The following is a 20109-nucleotide window of genomic DNA, read 5'->3' as shown; positions in this document are numbered from 1 at the left end:
GGGACACTCTAACATATTCTCATTTTCAAACCTAACTCAAAGACATACAGAAGGATTAGGACATAAAGGAGGTACAAGACACTCATTGAAAAGTGGTGAGGGAAATTCATTGGAAAGTTTGATAACAGAAGCCCAAGACTTGGCTTGGTCCATGGGTGGCACTTCCAAGGACATTCAAGGAGATTCCCCCAGGTCGATCCAAAATTTTCGTTGCCAAACTCTGCTTGTTTTGAATTGGGGAGACTAGAGGGAGGAAGAGGCATAACCTCCCTAAGGTTATCAATGGGAAGATCCATTACCTCCAAGTTGACTTGTCGGGGAGGTTTTTCATTAAGGGAGTCATGTGGAATAGGAGGAGGGACAACCCATGTGGGAAAAAGAACTTGGTCATATTCCACAATATTGCCAAGGAGGAAATCTCTTCCACTAAAGGTGGTAGAGGAAGCTCACTAGCTTGATCATCTTCCATAAAATCATGAGACACCACCCAAGGATTATGAGGTCTATGGGGTTCACAGATTTCAGAAGAGATCATATCCATAGGAGCTTTAGAATAGGATGAAGGAATGTCAGGTGGTGGTAATTGGGGAAATACCCCAATAAGAGCTGAAATTTTAAAAAGTCTTACTCCAACACTCTGAAACTGACTAGGGTGGTCTCCCATGAGTGGTACTAAATTCCCCATAGTGGAAATTTGGGCCGATGGCACGAAATAGTCAAGTTGTTTGATAGTGACAATATTTCCATCACGAGGAAAGAAAAGTAAACGAAACATGAGTGAGACTATGATGGTCATGGCATAAAAAAAACTATGGCCAAGTAGTAGGTTATAATCCAATGATGCATCGACAACTTCAATGTTGACATATACAATTCCCCCCCTAACTCAATGGAAAAATTTGGAAGAACCCCCCTTAGGTACAAATTTGTCCCCATCAAAATCTTCGAGAGTGGTGTTGGACGTGGTGAGAACTGGAGAGACAAGAGCCTTCCAACATAATGATGACATGACACACATGGAAGAAACTTCATCTACCAAAGTGAAATGAATATACTTGTGGAAAAAACACAAAATAACCTAAAATGCAATCTGATGGGAAAGGTGAGGAGTGACCTTGTCATCATTAAACATGATGAGACTTGAGTCAGATAGATAGAATCCACCAATCACAGACAATAAGGCCTTGCATGCTAAGGACAACTTTCCAAAACCTCCAGGGCAGACATGGCATAATGAGCTTGGGCAAGATATTCAATAATACTCTAATGTTGAGCCACCGAGGGAGAAGGATTGTGTGTTGTCTTACAAAGATCACCCTTCGGGGGGCGATAGATAGGTTCCATAGGCTTATTACAAGTTAGATTTCCAATCAAAATAGGTGGAGTTGGTGAGTCCTTAGAAGAAGGACTCGACTTAGGAACATCATATGATTTAGCTCTCTTGGTCATATTCACGTCTTCGTTGCACATAAATATTAATGAACTATGGGTGGGATGAGAAAATGGCCCCTCATTTCCCCCTTTTGGAGGTGGAGGAGGTTGAGAAACCATCTATTGCTAAGGTTGAGTAGGGAATGGATGAGTCAAAACAGTATGCTGTTGAGTGGATGGTTGTGAAAGGATCCTATGGATTTCATCCATCCGAGGGAACTCATGAGTGAGGTGGTCACCTTGACAAATTTTGCAAGGGAATTTGATTTTATGACGATGTTCACTGGTGCCCACTCCTTGATTATGAGGTTTGGTTTTGGGTTCCTGATTAGTTTCATTATTTTGTTTATTCTTCTTGTTATTATTTTTACCACTAGATTGTTGGTTGTTCTTTGGTTGATTGGACTTCACTATAAGAATGTCAGTGGACTAGTCAGGCGACAATGCTTTAGCAGAGCCGAATGCAATTTCTGGGGCTTTATATTTAATGATCAAGTGCCCGAGTTTAGAAACAATTTGGATCACATAATCGGAAATAGACACAATCGCGTCATCAACATGTGGGTAGGACCAAGTTTAGGATGGTCAATAAAAGGCCTAGGGGAATTAGGCAACACTTCGTATAGCATACCCAACTGTAAAATTATAATATCCAATTGTTGGGTAGCTAAAATGGATTAATCCTCAGAAAAATCTCAAAACATGGAGACATCCTTGGCAATTTTGGGTCGGAGAGAGAGAATGAACCATTTATATAAGATTTCATTAGGTAACTTGGTTCTCACTAACCTCTTGCGATGACGCCACTCATGAATGTGATCAGAAATTAATGTGGTGTCATCTTTCTTGAAATTTGACAAGAGATCAAAGTCAATACCATACCGAGTAGGAAAATGAAAGTGTGTCAAGAAGGTTTGGGCCAAGGAGGAAAAGTCACTGTAAGATGTAGCATCTAACTTGATATACCACTTGGTGGCATCCCCAGTTAACGCATGTTGGAACAAGTGAATTTTAATAGAATCATCGACCAAAGAATTAGAGGAACACCATAAGTGATAGGTGGTAATGTGGGTGGATGGATTCTCCCTAGGCTTCCCTTCAAACTTGGGAATATTAGATGGAAATTTAGCAGGCATGGGTGGCCCCCAGGGATCATGATGGATGGGGTCATTAGTCAACTTTTCCAAATTCGATAAATCAAAAGAATATAAGAACATATTTTGGATTTGGATAAATGTGTCATAAGGAGGAGAAGCCCTTGACAAACCTTGTGGTCCCCCATGTAGGGATTAGGATGCATGGTGTGCTGGTTAAGGAATGAGTTTGCCCTGGAATATGACTATTGTGGGCTAGAGCAAGTGGTGTAAGGATTTGCCACTGAGGATACGTGCCCCTAATGAGAAAAGAAACCCTAAGAGAATGACTTCTCACAGGTTCATAACCAGGAGGATAAGACGAACCAGCCTGAGTGGTGGGACTGACATAAGGAGAATAACCTGTATAAGTGGCAGTACTAGCAAAAGGGTTTCCTTCAAGTAAACTAACCCCTCTAGGAAAGGTAATGGTAGGTGGAACCCCTCCAAATAGTGAAATATACCATGCTTGTGACAAGCTAGAAGTAACATTGCCCCTAGTTTGACTAGGAACAACTGATGACCCCCCCCACATATTTCTAGAAGTAACCACACCTAACTAAGGAACAAAAATTGTTGGTTAAGGAAATTTTCGTGAAGATACTCCTGATCCTACCAACTGACTAGGATGAGGCACCATGTTCAACATAGGTGATGGTGTGGGAATGGAAACATTTGAGAAATTTGTAGGAGCTATAGATAAGACTAGTGGAATTCCCCAAGAATAAGTGAGAGGTGTGGACGGAAGAGTAGGTATGGCCACACTACGAGGAAACATTGATGACATGGAAGCTAACACTTTCGATGCAGAGGGTAAAGAGATCTTTGACTCTGCCATAGGATAGACAAATGAAAGAGTACAAAAGTATATGTGGGTCTAGAATCGTCAGGGTTGAACCACAACAACTCAAATCCGAGTGGATTGGTCAAGGGTGGATTGGCAGGAGCAGCAGAATCATCTGCCAAAGTCTTAATAGAGATCAGATCACTACCAAAAGGACCAGGTATAGACTCTAAAACTATGTGTTGATATAATTCTTGAGCAATGACATGAACTCTCAGTGCAAGAGTGATAATTCCACCTCGTTCAGAAGGAAAAATGTGAAGACGTCGTGACTGACGGTGAATAAATTCAGCTGGGGTGAAAATTTACAATTTCATAGAATTATGTTATTGAAAACACCCTAAGGCCAAAACTATTGACTCAGAACAAACAACACACACTAGAAATGTCCTAAGAAATAGCACATGTAACCACAACACAAAAAAGCTAGTGTTGGAACAATTATACTAGCGACCTATTGCCTAACCCTTTTAGCTGCAAACTCGGGAAAGGTGCCCTTATTAGCCATGGGGAACCCTCCAAGAAGACTAAGAGAGTACGACTGATATATGTCCCAGGTACAGAGAAGACGAGCCCAACCCTACACCTATGTATGAGCCCTACGTGATAGGCCACTATGGTTACCACTGACAATAACATGACCTGGGGGGTTAGTTGCATGATAAATCCACATGCAGGAGTAGGAGATTTAATGCAAAGAGCTAAGGCTAAAACCCCATTGAGAGTTACCTTCGCAGTGGTCCCCAAGTGCTAATAACATTATTTGTATGTGTGGAAATTCATATATCGCACGCCCAAAACTAAGCAAAATGGGTTGTGGCACCCCACCTAACCCAAGTGTGACCTAATGCTTAACCCTCTTGTTAGAAGGGCTTCCCAGGCCACACTATTGCAATTGGATTTAACTCCCTACCACAAGTTGATATGTTTGTTTTGTAGTCTTGGAGAGATTGAATCAGACATCTATATTCAAGACCCTAGCCTAAGCTAGTGTTGGTGTACTACCAGTAAAAATAAAGGACGAGTCTAGTTAATTTTAATTATCACATTGATTTTAAGTGGTTCTTATTTACAAAGTTGGGTTGTGGCATGAAAATTAAATTTTGTGAATGACTCTTTTTTAGTAACCCTGATGCAACTATATGCAAATTCTTGTTTTAGTTGATGAATTCTAACTACAAGAGGGTAAGAGTTCTTCCACACAACACACTAATGCTTATTAATGCACCTCACACTAAATTATAATAAGGAAATTATCCAAATTTTTGGTTTAGATTGATGACCCAAAAAAAATACCAAAAAGGAAAATCAAAGTAACTAAAAAGAGAGCAAGAAGAACATTCCCAAGCAAGAACGCAAAGCACTCCAAAAGCGTCACAACTAGGAAAACAAAGCCAAACAAAAAAACACACTCAAAGCGATCAAATGGAAACCCAAAAGTGAAAGAGGGAAGGAAATGTCAACAATGTTAGGGCTGTAGCACAATGGCTCAACTAAGGCCAATGTTATACAAAGGCCAAAACCAAAACCTAGAGGTATGAATGCCTAAACAAGATCAGATGAGGGTGATAAGAAGCAATGAAGACACACTCAATAAATTTTCTAGATGACAACTCCACAACCAATCACAACCCCACCAATTGTGACAAAAATAACCAAAATAAGAAAGATATCACTCAAAACAAGTGACAAAATTGCACAAAGGCAACAAGAGACCCAAAGTGGGATATCAAGTAGATCCAAGTAGTCACCGAAAGAAGCCAAACAGATCTGAAATTGAGATCTAAATATGATAACACTATTCCTCAACCAAAGCACACAAAGAATCCTTCAAGGGGACCTTGAAGAACACAAGCAATAGAATACCCCAACCAATCAATAAGAAATGGCTCAAGTCTGACAGAGATGAGCAACTAACATCAACAAAACAAATAGATCCAACATATCTCCAATAGATCAGAAAAAAACAAGAACATCAATGTCCAATACAAGACAAAAGTATCTCCCAATGAAGGAATTTTTTTTAAGGAAATCAAACAAGCGAAAACAGATTTGGACCATATCTAGCCAGTAAGTAGGAAGCTTAGACTGATTAAGAATAGAAATAGGAACTATAGAAGACAAAAATTGATTTTTCAGGGCTAGAAACTGGGTTGCACGCATAAGACAATAAAAGTCTAGTTGGTCACTATTTTTCTAACTACAAGGGAGTGAATGGGATCCTACAGTCTCATAGAGGACTCCCTATGGGAACGACTGAGGAAAAAAGCTAAAATTTTCCTCCAAAATCATGCATAAGCTAAGAGAAAGCAAAATATGAAGAAAATAAACCGTGAAAATAGCCACAAAGAGTCAAAAAATTGGAGAAAACTCAACAAACTAGGATAGGAGAGAAATCAATAAAGATTGAAGGCAAAGTGGACATAAAGAAAGTATGCTTGCATTGAAAGCACCACTTATGTTATAGTTAATTATGCAAGGAGTTATTTCTCCAAGATCTCATGCTTGATTGAGATAACCAGACAACAAAAGAGAATGACCACAATAAACTAATAAAAATCCCCAATCCAAAGGGCTATGCATGCAGTTTCGATGCAATTTCTAATGCTAAAAAAAATGAGCAAGTAACTTGCCTCCTCACAGGTTGGTGAATGGTTTTGGGCCTGATGTAGAATATTTGCACTCCAATCAAGTGATGTCTTTAATCCACTCCTGATCCAAATCCTGCACACAAACATAACCAAATAGATAAGACAAGTGATCTTCCACAGAAGATCGTCAACTCAAAATATCTAGAAATCACACATATAAATTACTGCAAAATTGATAGAAGGGGAAGGAACATAGATTTTTATTAACCATATAAATGAAAGTACATCAATTTATGCCTTCTAGCAAAGGAGATCCTCTCCTCAAGCTTGTAGTATGGTCTCCTGTCCCAATACAAGAGAGCTATCTTGCTATAGTTTGGATACCTCCTCTAACCCCTTTTCCTCTTGGTGATATTATATAGGCTCATTCCATCCTTCGGGAATGTATCTAGACACCTAGGGGTTTGAAAAGTTAGGAAAATTCTACAGTAATGGACCCCTAGCCAACTCATACACAAGTGGCTCAAGTTGATCTCCTTGGGAATGGATACTCTAGAAATCTTTACTACAATTATGAGATTTTTCTCAATTATCTAAATTATGAAGTAGTTATTATCTCATAATTATAATATTTTGGCAAATTAATTATGATAAATAACTCAATCATTTAGTTTTTCCCTTCTATCGTGGCATAAATCTCACATAAGTAAAAGAAAAAGTGAAAAGGGATGCATTTTAGCCAAACAATTGAGGTAACTTGATATTGGATTTCTCTCACTATAATGGAGTGGAAAATAGGGTTATAAAAATGAGACACATATTCCAAGCTGAATGTTGGGAAAATAAATCCTAGTGTTGGTGTTCATTTGGTTTGTTATGGCTAAGGAAATTGGCAAATGCAATGCTAAAGGCATTGAAAAGGAAACGAGACACTAATTGGAATTTTATTAATGAAAATAATGGAAATTAGGGCAAAAGGAAGGTGAAAGGTCATAGGTTGCATGTGAAGAGGAGAATGAAGGAAACTAATGGAAAATGAAGAAAATAGAGGTCTCATTAATACAAAAGGCTTACAGGGATCAATTTGTAGCTTTTTGTTAGTTCCGTTTTGGAGCTCTCTCTCTCTATTTTCTCTCACATACTCTTGAACACTTAGAGAATTCTTGGAGCACTCTACCATTATAGGAAAGAAGTCAAAGGGAGGGAAAGAAAGAAAGAGGAAGAGAAGATCAAGCAAGGAATAGTAGGATCAAGTTGCTATAACATAATTACTTGTACGTATCGAGTTGCATGTAGGATGTCCTTGCTAGTTTTGGCATGCATGGTACTTGCATGTGTGTTTTTTGTTCTCTTGTTGTCATTAACATGGGTTTTGCTAGGTATGACATTGTTTCTTAACCTTGCCTTGCTATTTTTGGATAGCCATGGTGTGATTGGGTTATTTTGTTTTGGTTTATATGGATTGTTGGATGGATTTGAAACTAAGTGGGGTGGTCTCAGGATTACTCACAAGTCCTAGGAATCTCAACATGGGATATACGGTAATGTCTGATTGTGAATACTCTTGATTGGGCATAGGAATCCATTGACCAGTAATGGTGTGATGCATAGTAAATACCAGAGGGTGGTGACCTCATAGACCTAGAATCCCTTGAATGGTAATAGCGGGATACACAGTAAAGCCAAGAGACTGAGACTAACGAATTCCTCATGGTCTCGGTGGAGAGATCCAGAGGCATCCATGCTTGTTTAGGGCTTAGTGATCTGGTGGGATTGTTATAAAGCTTAGTTGTATTAATGAGGGTTTCAGGCCTAGGAATCCATCAATGGATACATGGTAAAGCCCGAGGAAGCCCTATTTGGTTTTGTTGTGATTTCCACATTCATGCTTGGAATATGGCATGGGGGTGATTGGCTGAAAGAGATATTTGGTTCAATCCAATCTATGGTTGGGTGGTTCATGTAAGTCCTTGAATTGGTTGTCTTATGCATTCATTAATAATAACTCCCTTTCCTTTGCTATTTCATGTGTAAATGTAGTCGTTAAATGTGGTTTTATAGTTGTTATATCCTTATTATTTTTGTTGGTTATAAGCATGGTTTATGACAGACTTTGGTTATGGATCTCATCATGATTTGATTAGTATAGGAAATGTGAATATATTACCTAATATATATAATGAAACTATTGTGATAAAGCATCAACGCTTCTTTACGAATCTCAGATAAATATGAGACACCTATGCTAAGATTTGTTATTATGACCTGTATATTGCATACTTGTGATATGTTTGACGAATTTCTTGTCATGGATAATAGGGATCTGTTCAAGTCGTTGTACCAATGTTTTCATTATTAGTCCTATTTAATTATTGTTTATCATTTCTAAAAGTTTCATGAAGTTCTAGGTAGAGGCCTGAGACCTATCCCTAAAAAAGTGGCACAAAATATGGGGTTGTTGGCTGAGAACTGCCTAAAAAAGGCCACAGTCATTAGAATGCCTTGTGGGAGTGCCTGTAGTGAAGAGATCATATTCATGGCTTATCATGGGAACAAACGGGTGTCTAGCTTAGAAAAATGACAAGATGTCAGAGGGGTTGGTTGTCTCCTGAAGGTTATGTAGCTCCTCACGAAGGTCGGATTGGTCTTGTTTTTTCAGTTCCACTTCATTAACTATACATGGGGTGTTGAATCACATCATAGCAGCCTCTTATCACATATTTACCCTATTGGAACAGCTAGCTTGGGTAAATGTGGGAGGAGGGTATTAAAGAGTGGTATTAGAGCATGGTTCACCCCTTGGACTAGATAGGTGGAATATGTTGTCATGCATACATGTCGGTTACATATGCGTTCCTTATGATTGTGGTCTATGTGATTGTTGTGTATGCATGGTGGTGGTCATTGTTGTAGTTAAGTCACCATGTGAAAATTAATGGTGTTGTTGTTGGATGTGTTTTTCATGAGTGTATTTTGGTTATGCACTTGTCAAAAATGTCAGCGTCTATATGTTATTGTGCATACATAGACATGGTTATAGTTGTCGTGCATAAGGTCATGGTATCTAGTTGGTATGGTAATGCATGATAACTATAAAATGGTTGAAAATATGTTTATGTACTGATATGATTATGTTTATACATGTATTGCACTAATCCGGTTGATCTTGTATATGATATATCCTCCCCTGAAGTATACTAAGGTATGTTGATAATGTTATGTTTGGTTTAAGATGACATGGTATACTTGAAGGTATAAAAGCAAATATGACTAGCAAGATGGTAGACTATAGTTCACGTGACTCTCCCTATGAATCATATGAGCAGCATGGTTGTGGGTACTCTTCAGACACAACAAACACATTGAGAAGTTTGAAGGAAGAAACAAGAAGTTTCAAAGCAGATAATGACATAATAATTCAGGCACAGGAGAAACAGGCACATGTCAATGCAGTAATCCTCCAGAGTTTGTCAAACATGCAAGAACAGGGACCACTTAGGATCATCCATGGGTAGGAGGATAAAACTAATGGGGCATATGGTAGTAGATCTCATGGCGGGAACAAGTTGGATATGGATGACATGACCAGAGATGGAAAGTAATTCAATATTTAAGATAGGAGAGGTGACGGAAACATGTTATATTCTAGTTATGGTTCTAATATGTACCATGATTGTCATTATTATCATCCTTACTAGAGGATTGATAGGAGATATTTTCCAGATAAGTCCAAGAAAGCCAACCCATCTACCTTTGATGGTGATTTGAAGAAGATGGAGGATGAAGAGACATGGCTACCTAGGATGAAGAAGTTATTTAAGTTGTATGATTATATGGAGAATATGAATGCCAAAATATCTATGTTTAGCCTCAAAGGGAAAGCATACATCTAGTGGGAAGATGTGAAGAGGGTCAAAGACATCAGGATAGAGGAGTTGAGTTGGCATGAATTACAAATACTTTTACAGAAGAAGTATTTGTTAGAGAGATACTACAATAGCAATGCCAAGGAATTCTATGAGCTAAAGATGGGGATGATGACAAATGAGGAGTATATGACCAGTTTTCTAGAGTTTTTGAGGTACGTACAACATCTTAAGGATGAAAACCCAAAGTTTAGATATTTTTTAGTGGATTTCCATTAGCATTCAGAGATCGTATTTAGTATGATGAGCCTCGATCGCTTGAGGAAGTCATTAGGAAATTGAAGCACTGTTATGAGAAATCAAAGCGTAAGACAAAATCTCAGCAAGGTTGTAAAGGGAAAGACAAAGCTAAAGCTAAATGGAAACCAAAGTGAACACAACCTCAAAATGCCGGAGAGAAAGAAAATTTTGCATCTTACAAGAATTTTAATGGATCACAGTGTGGAGGGAAACAAAATAAGGTGATGCTAAAGGATAGCTGTAGTGTTGGATATGTGGCAAGGAGCATCTTAAGAGGGATTGTCTACAAAATTAGGGTGGCATGCCTCATATTTATAGTGCGCAGGAAGCACAAACAATTGGGGATGCTGGGTAGAGAATTCCATGGATCTATGCAACATTGGATAATAGGCAAGTAGATCACCACGCATCTATTATCGAGATGGATAGTAAGCTTTGTGATCAAGTTGTTTCTATTTTGATTGACCTTGGATATAATTATAATTATGTTAGTCTTGACTTGGTGGATAAGTGTGGTTTGAATAAAGAAGTGCATGTAGAATCTTGGTTAATGCATTTCGCTACATGTACAAAGAAGAGAGTTCATCATTAGGTAAGAGCTTGTTCATTTGAGTTGAATGGTATGCCTACCTCAACACATTTGAATGTACTTTCCTTGTGATCATATAGTATGATTTTGGGTATGGGCTAGTTGTATCTTCATGGGAATAAGGTGGATTGTTATGACAAAGCTACCGAATGCTTGGATGACAATGGAGAACAAAGGATCTTGTAGGGTAAGAAGAAGGCTACATTAGTTAGAATGGTGACATCTATTGAGGAAAAGTGCAACTGCATAAAAGGGTGTGTGTTATTTGTAGTGCATATTTATAGTGATAAAGGTAAGGATGTTGAGGATGTAGAAGTTATAAAGAGTTACTCAATCTTGCATCAGTTTCAGGATGTGTTCCTAGCAGATATTTTAGAGTGGTGCCTCATAGAGAAGTGGAATTTTCCATTGAGTTCGTACCAAGTGAATCACCAACATCAAAGGCACTATACATGATAAGAACACTAGAATTAGTAGAGTTGAAGTTGTAGTTGAAGGAAATGCTTGATAAGGGATACATTGGGCCAAGTGTATTTCCTTTAGGTGCACCACTGTTTTTTATGAAGAAGAAGGATCGCACTCTCAAGTTATGCATTGATTATAGGTATTTGAATAAGGTCACCATAAAGAACAAGTATCCGTTGTCGAGGATTGACGACTTTTTTGATCAGTTGAAGGGAGCAACATTATTCTAGAAGATTGACTTGAGATCCAGATATCATCAATTACACATCAAAGAAGAGGACATATACAGGATTTCCTTTTGGACGAGGTATGGGAATTAGGAGTTTTTGTAGTTCCATTTCATTTGAATAATTCTCTAGCTACCTTTACGTGCTTGATGAATAGTGTGTTTCATCCTTATCTGGACAAGTTTTTTAATGTATTCACTGGTGAAATATTGATATATTTTAAGAATGATGAAGAGCATGATGAACATTTAGCAGAAGTGTTGAGATTTCTAAGAGACCATCATTTGTATGCCAATATTAGTGAATGAAGTTTCATTCAAACAAAGGTTCATTAATTGGGACATGTTGTCTCCAAGGAAGGCATAGCAGTAGATCCAAAAAATATAAGAGCTATCATGAAGTGGGAAGTTCCTAGAAATGTGGATGGGGTAAGATCATTTATGGGGCTAGCAGTTTTTTATAAGAGATTCATCAGGAACTTCTCCCTGATTGCATATCCTATTACGTCATTGTAGAGGCAAGGTAAGAAATTTTAATGGACAAAGGAATGTGATTGAAGCAATTGTTGAAAAATACTCTAGTTCTAAAGATTGCAGGTCTGGACAAAGAGTTTGTGGTGTGTACAAATTCCTACAAGAGAGGAACTAGTGGAGTCTTAATATAGGAAGGACAAGTAGTGTGCTATGAGTCAAAAAAATGCAATGAGCATGAACATAAGTATCTCACACATGATCTTGAGTTGGCAGTGATCGTTCATGCATTGAAGATGTGCACACACTATCTTCTTGGCAGGATGTTTGTATTTATGAGCAATCACAATGGATTGAGGTATCTATTTGAACAAAAAAATTTAAATGTTTGGAAAGATAGATGGATGGCCACGCTTAATGATTTTGACTTTGAGATACGATACATTAAGGGAAAGGAGAGTGTTGACACCTAATCTTCATGATTGGGGGAATTTGTGTAAATAAATAAATTAGGAATGTGAACAGTCATCGGGAGATGAACTGAACAATCACTCCTATTGTATATAACAATAGCCTACCTATGGAATAATAGACGAATCAGTTTTACTGCCTTTGGAGAGTTACTGCCTGGCCTGACATGGTATCAGAGCCAGCTTCTTTTTAGCTCTTGTTCTTTGTAACTCCCTCTTGCATAGTCTGCTCATATTCTGCCCATGTTCTGCAGGCTGACATGTCTGTCATATCCCTGCGAAATCTCAGTCATTGTTTAATAATTTCGTTGTGTGTGAGTTCCATTTTGCTATGCGTTATACGCATGGATTCATTGTGAGTCTCAACCCAAGCCTGCGCCTGCCTGTTCTTCTGAATACATTAATCACTCTCTGGCTGTCCTGACATAAACGCTTCATAATGTTTTAGCGCTGTCCTTCATGGTACTGCATCTGCTCCAGGTTCTGAGAAGTGTAAATGCGCAATCTCTGCCTGTTTGGGGGTGACCCATGTGATTTTTCCAGAGCCTGCTCATTCTTTTTCAGACCCGCTGCCAACATCTTTACATCTCTGAAATGGTTGCTGCCCAAAACTCAGAACACACAGAACTGTAGTAACGCACTCCTGGCCTGAACTGGTTTCCGTTTGGAGTCTGGTCGTGTAGAGATGCATGGTATCGTGGAGATGCCGTGAGCTTGAGTCCGTAAATCCCAAACCTGGTCACGTTACTTTATCGCAGGTCGAATGGAGATGTGAACCCGAGATGTCGGGCCTTCTTTGAGCAGATCGAGGGGATGAGCATGTTCTTGGAGAGCCGTAATTGAACCTCTCTTCTTCCCAGCTGAACACCGATAATTTTTTTTACTGACCAACGGCCAAGTTCCAAGAAAATTTTGCTACCACAGTATCAAGGGATCAGCGGAAACCGAAATTATTGTTATACACAAGAAATTCTTCGGTGAGTGAGTTTATTTGAGCTGTCAAAAGGGAGAAATTATGCTTACTATCCTCAAATTTCATTATGCCTGACACGCTGTGACCGCACTACTGTTGACCGCATTACTTGCTTGTTGGGTACACGCTGAAGTCTGTGGGTTTATACATATGTGCAACGGTTTATTGAATACATATTTACGCTGTGATTTATATATTAAAGCTGTGCGCTGTGGTTTATATGTGCGCTGTGGCTTATATATATTAAAGCTGTGGTTTATATCCGCGCTGTGGCTTATATATATTAAAACTGTGTGTTGTATGTGTGCTGTGGCTTATATATATTAAAGCTGTGTGTTGTATGTGCACTGTGGTTTATATATTAAAGCTGTGCGCTGTGGTTATATGTGCACTGTGGGTCTATGCGTAGAAAGATATACATTGACCAGCATATATATATTATGGTTTTCATTTGAATGCGTTATGAACTGAGTTTGTAGATATTTGAATGCGTTGAATGGATGGAATATGTTGGATGTATTATATGAGGATCGTTTTATAAACATTGGAGGGATTTGAAGAAACATAGTGCATAAAAGTATTTGAAATCTTTTTGCCCTTTTGAGTACAATTTCACTGTATATCAGCAGAAGTATTTTTTTCTATCAGCAGAAGTTTTTTTTTTTTTTTTTTCAGAATGCATTCAATCATCTCTATGGTAGGAATAGTTCTCACTGGCAAGGAGAACTATCTTGAATGGTCCTGGATGATAAAACACACCCTCATCTTCAATTAGTTATGGAAAGGAGTGTGTGTCGGAGAAGGAGACAAAGACCCAATACAGCCTACCTCAGACAAAGAGCTCGTCATTTGGGAAAACAAGAACAACAAAGCTTATGCATTAATCGCAGCATTTGTAAATGAAGAGGTGAGTCGCCATATTTCGTCATATTCAACTGCCTTTGAAGCCTTACAAAAGCTGAAAGAACTCTATGACTCACATTCTGCACTTGAAGTTGTTCAGCTCATGATTAAACTCTTCACTCTTGAACTGAAAAATAATGATCCTCTTTCTCTTGTATCTGAAGTAAAGTCTATAATGCATGATATCAATTCCACTAAGGTTGAGCTGGATATCCCTCTTATTGCTTTTCTCAAGGCACTCTATCCTACTTACTCCAATTATCTTGAGTCTTTGCAAGCAAATGGAAATCTCAAAGATATAACCTTTGACTCTCTTGTGAAAAAGTTTGCTGAAAGAGAGAAAGCTTTTGGAAAGAAGACAGCCCCTGAATCGTCTGAAGAAACTGTGTGCCTTGCTCATAAAGAAAAGCATTCTGCTCAAGATTCTACAAGAGGAAGAGGTGGACGAAGAGGAAGAGGAAGATACTTCAGAGGCAGGGGGGGCAGACATTCTCAAGGAGAAAAGGAAGACTTACACTACATTCACTGCAAAAGAAATGGATCACATGATGCTTCTACATGTAAGCTACCATGGGACAAAATTGAGCAGAAAAGAAACCAACAGAAAGGTAGAACTGATGATACAGACAAAGGTAGAGCACCTGAATCCGCTCACTATATTGAGTCACAATGTAACATTGGATTAAATTTAGATTTGTTTAATGCTTCACTTGCTTCTTTGAAAAATGATTGGTTGCTTGATTTAGGAGAAACCTATCATATGAATCATAGAAAAGATTTTTTTGAAGATTTCACTGACAATGTTGATGGAGCAGTATACTTTGCAGATCAGTCAAAAATCAAGCCATCAAGGCTTGGCACAATCAGGCTTAAACTACCTGGTCTTCCAGACTTTCTTCTGGATCATGTTCTATATCTCCCACAGCTCAAAACAAACTTGTTGTCCTTGGTTCACATCCGCCAACAAGGTCACTCCATTCATATGTTTGATGGCAAGCTTGAGATAAGAAAAACATCTGACCACTCACTTGTCATGAGGGGAATAGAAGAAGAAAGGTTTCTCAAACTGCAAGGAACCTCTGCTCATGCACAACATTTCTCATATATTTCTCATCATGAAGAAGGTACACTTCCATCAAGTTTATTATGGAATGCTAGATTTGGACATTTAAACTATGACAGTCTCCGCTTATTGAAGAAAAATGGTGTTGCTGGTTTGCCTACAATTCCTAGGAAACATAAGCAATGTGATGCTTGCATTCTAGGAAAGCATAGAAAACAGTCTTTTCATGATTCACATTCAAGAGCACATAGGGAGCTTGAACTCATTCATTCAGATTTATGTGGTCCAATGCCTGTTCCTTCTGCAAATGGAAATAAATATATCATGACATTTATTGATGATTACAGTAGAATGTGTTGGGTTTATTTATTGAAGAACAAATTTGATTCCTTTCAAACATTCAAGAATTTTCATAAATGGATTGAAAATGATGCACAATCTCATATTGGGTTTATTCACACTCATAATGGAAAAGAATATACATCAAATGAATTTTTGAAAAATATCTTCGCCAACATGGGATCAAACATCAAACAACTGTGCCTTATAATCCCCAACAGAATGGTGTAGCTGAAAGAATGAATAGAACAATCTTGAATATGGTACGATCCATGCTTTTCTTCAAAATGTAAAGATAATGTTTTGGGTTGATGTTGTTCTATGTGCTGCATATATAAAGAATAGATGTCCATCTAATGCTATAAGAAACAAGACTCCTTATGAATTGTGGTATGGACATGTTCCTTCAGTAAAACATCTCAGGATCTTTGGTTCGACCTGTTATGCTTTGATACCAAAGGTACATAGAAAAAAACTTGGTGCTAGAAGTCGTAAGTGTATCTTCCTGGGGTATTCAAACACCTCCAAAGCATACCGCCTCTATGATGAAGTAAATAAAAAGTTTGTTGTATCTAGAGATGTAATTTTTCTTGAATCATCCAAATCTGACAATGTTGTTGAGTGGAAACTTGATCGCTTGGATAGATTCGCAAAAACGAAATCATTTCAAGAATTTGATAATCAGATTCCACATCTTGAAGGGGGGATTCCCATACTAGATCAACATGTGGAATCTTCTTCTGAAGAAAACTCTCCCCCGAATGAAACTCCAACAACGGATGATGCTTTAAGTGATGTAATTGATAGAATTGGGAGACTTAATCTTGATTCAGTCCCAACTCAATCAACAGAGCAGCCTGGACCATCTCAGAAAGGTCCCCCAAAGTGGCTGACAAAGACACTTGAAAGTGTTCATCCTGATGAAATTGGAAAAATAGGAACCAAAAATTCAAACCGACAAAATGGAGGTGATGTAGATGACTCTAATTCACCTATTGATATGGATGTTACTTATGATTGTGAATTGAACTTGTATATAGATTTTGAACCAACTTCCTTCAAAGAATTTGCTTCTCATGATGAATGGGAAGAAGCGATGCAAAAGGAGTATGATGCCATCATAAAGAATGGCACTTGGAAGCTGGTTGATCCTCCATTTGGAACCAAACCAATTGGCTACAAGTGGGTCTACAAGAACAAGTACAAAGCTGATGGCTCACTTGACAAGCACAAAGCTAGGCTTGTGGCAAAAGGTTTTGCACAAAAGGAAGGGGTCAATTATGAGGAAACTTTTGCCCCCATAGCAAAATGGGCCACCATCCGGACAATCTTTGCACTAGCAGCTCAGAACGGTTGGAAAGTCCATCAAATGGATGTAAAAACTGCCTTCTTGAATGGAGATATAAAAGAGAATGTTTTTATGTCCCAGCCTGAAGGATTGCTGTGAAAGGACATGAACATAAAGTATGCAAACTTGTGAAGTCCTTGTATGGCCTCAAACAAGCACCGCGAGCCTGGTATGAAAAACTAACTGAGCATCTTCTGAAACTCAACTTCAATCATTTTGATCTTGATGATGCATCTTTATTTGTCAAGAAAGTTGGCAAAACAGTTGTATATCTTGTGGTATATGTAGATGATATTTTAATGACAGGGAACAATGAAAGCTACATTGGATCCATAAAGAAGGAATTGGGGAAAAGTTTTGAAATGACTGATTTGGGCTATGTTCATTACTATCTTGGCATTGAAGTAACCCAACATCCAAAATCCATATTTCTTTCTCAAAAGAAATACATTGGAGATTTGTTAAACAGATTTGGCATGACAGAGTGCAATCCTCTTTCTACTCCAATGGAACAAAACTTAAAGCTCACGTCTATTGAAGGAAAGGAATTTGAGGATGCAACAAAGTATAGACAGCTTGTAGGAAGTCTCATCTACCTCACTACTACTAGACCAGACATTTCATTTGTTGTTGGAATCCTCTCCAGGTTTATGCAAAAGCCTTGTGAGGGACATTGGTTTACTGCAAAAAGAGTTCTAAGGTACTTGAAGGGAACTCAAGACCTTGGAATCAAGTATACACAGGTGGATGACTTCAGCTTGATTGGATACTCTGACTCAGACTTCGCTGGAGACAAAGAAACTGGGGTATCTACTTCAGGATATGCTATGAGTCTTGGATCAGGAGCTATCTCCTGGAGATCGCGCAAACAATCAGTTCCAGCAGATTCCACAACAGAAGCAGAATACGTGGCATCAGCTGAAGCAATGAAAGAAATTGTGTGGCTCAGGAAAATTCTTGAAGATTTACAGGTAAAACAAGTACAATCAACTCCACTCATGATTGACAACACCTCTGCAATAAAGTTGGCCAAGAACCCAAAGTTCCATGATCTAACAAAGCATATCAATACTAAATATCATCTGATTTGACATCATGTTGAGGCCAAAACAATCCATCTCCGTCATTGTTCCACAAATGAGCAAATTGTAGACATCTTCACCAAAGCACTTGGAAAGGAAAAGCTTGAACGATTCAGAATGATGCTTGGACTCACCAACATCCCTTCAGATTAAGGGGGGGAATGTTGACACCTAATCTTCATGATTGGGGGAATTTGTGTAAATAAATAAACTAGGAATGTGAACAGTCGTCAGGAGATGAACTGAACAATCACTCCTATTGTATATAACAATAGCCTACCTATGGAACAATAGACGAATCAGTTTTACTGCCTTTGGAGAGTTACTGCCTGGCCTGACAAAGAGCAAGGTTGCAGATACTCTTAGCAGGAGAGTACATGCGAATTATATAAAAACTATGAGTTCTTATGGGACAAACTTACATGATCAGATATTATTAAAATGAAAATAGGGTGATAGGTATAGGCTTATGCATGGGATACAATAAGGTACAGGTGATTAGGATGCAGAATATCATCTTACAAAATATGGTTTGGTCATATTTAGGGACAATATCTATGTGGAAAATGATAGTGAGATAAAGAACACTATCTTGCGAGAATCTCATGCAAAACCATATTCAGGTCACCCAAGATACCAGAAGAGATTGAAAATGGTGAAGAAGTTTGACCATTGGCCAAATATGAATAAGGAAGTGGGAAAGTTTATGGAAATATGCTTAGATTGTCAGTAGGTGAAAGAAGAGTGTAAGCAACTAGGTGGGTTTCTTCAGTTGATTCCGATTCTAGAGTGGAAGTGGGAGTTAATTTCCATGGATTTCATCACAAGTTTGTTGAGGAAATATAGAAAGCATGATTCCATCATGGTTGTGGTGGAAAAGTTGGAAAAGGTAGCGCACTTCTTTCCATTGAAGTCTGCTTGTTTAGCTTATGATGTAGAAGACGTCTTCATCAGAGATGTAGTGAGGTTGCATGGTGTTCTAAAGGAGATTGTGTCAGACAAGGATGCTAAGCTCACTTTTAGATTATGGAAAGAGTTAATTGTAGGTTTGGGTATAAAATTGGCCTTTAGCACAACTCATCATCCACAGACAGATGGACAGACAAAGAGGGTCAATAATATATTGGAGGACATGTTGAGGATGTATGTGATGCATCATTAGAGGAGATGATAGGAGTACCTTAAATTAGTTGAGTTTGATTACAATAATGGGTATCAGGAACCTCTGTGGATAAGTACATTTGAGGCACTCTATGGGCGAAGTTTTAATAATCCCATCAGTTGGAGTGATCTAGTGAACGGGGTGTTGATAGGACTGAACATGATAGCATAGAGGAGATGGGAGGAGTACATTACATTAGTTGAGTTTAATTACAATAATGGCTATTAGGAACCTCTGAGGATAAGTACGTTTGATGCACTCTATGGGTGAAGTTGTAATACCCCTATTAGTTGGAGTGATCAAGTGAATGGGGTGTTGATAGGACTGAACATGTTACCAGAGATGGAACATGAAATACAGGTAATAAAGAAGAATATTAAGGCAACACAGGACAAGCATAAAATTTATGTAGATCAGAGCAAGATGTTTAAGGAATTTCAGGTTGGGGAACATGTTTACTTGCGCATCAATCCCAAGAAGAGCTCCTTAAGGATTTGATGAGCCCCAGAAATGGGGAACTATATGGGCTCATTCTGCCTATTATTTTCATTTAATCCACCATTATCAATAGTTTTGTGCATGTTTTTGAATATATTTATGTCAAAAGAGTGAATGGGGATAGTCACTTTGCCACATAGTCTAATGAGTGTTTATTGCAGATTTTTGGACATTTTTGGACAAGGACCAGGAATTTATGAGCAGATTGGCAGCCAAACTCGAGGAAACAGGGCTGAAGACTTATAGGAGGGGTGTCTCCCTCATTAATGACCCCTTCCTTGAGTTCTCCATCAACATCTCGAAGTACAAAGGCCCACAATGATGATCCAAAGGGGCAGCCGAGCAAGTCTAGTAG

Source organism: Pinus tabuliformis, chromosome 3_1, assembly GCF_031772625.1.
Source record: "Pinus tabuliformis cultivar Carrire ecotype Pingquan chromosome 3_1, CPIR1, whole genome shotgun sequence".
Classification (NCBI taxonomy): domain Eukaryota; kingdom Viridiplantae; phylum Streptophyta; class Pinopsida; order Pinales; family Pinaceae; genus Pinus; species Pinus tabuliformis.
This window is presented reverse-complemented; position numbering follows the sequence as displayed.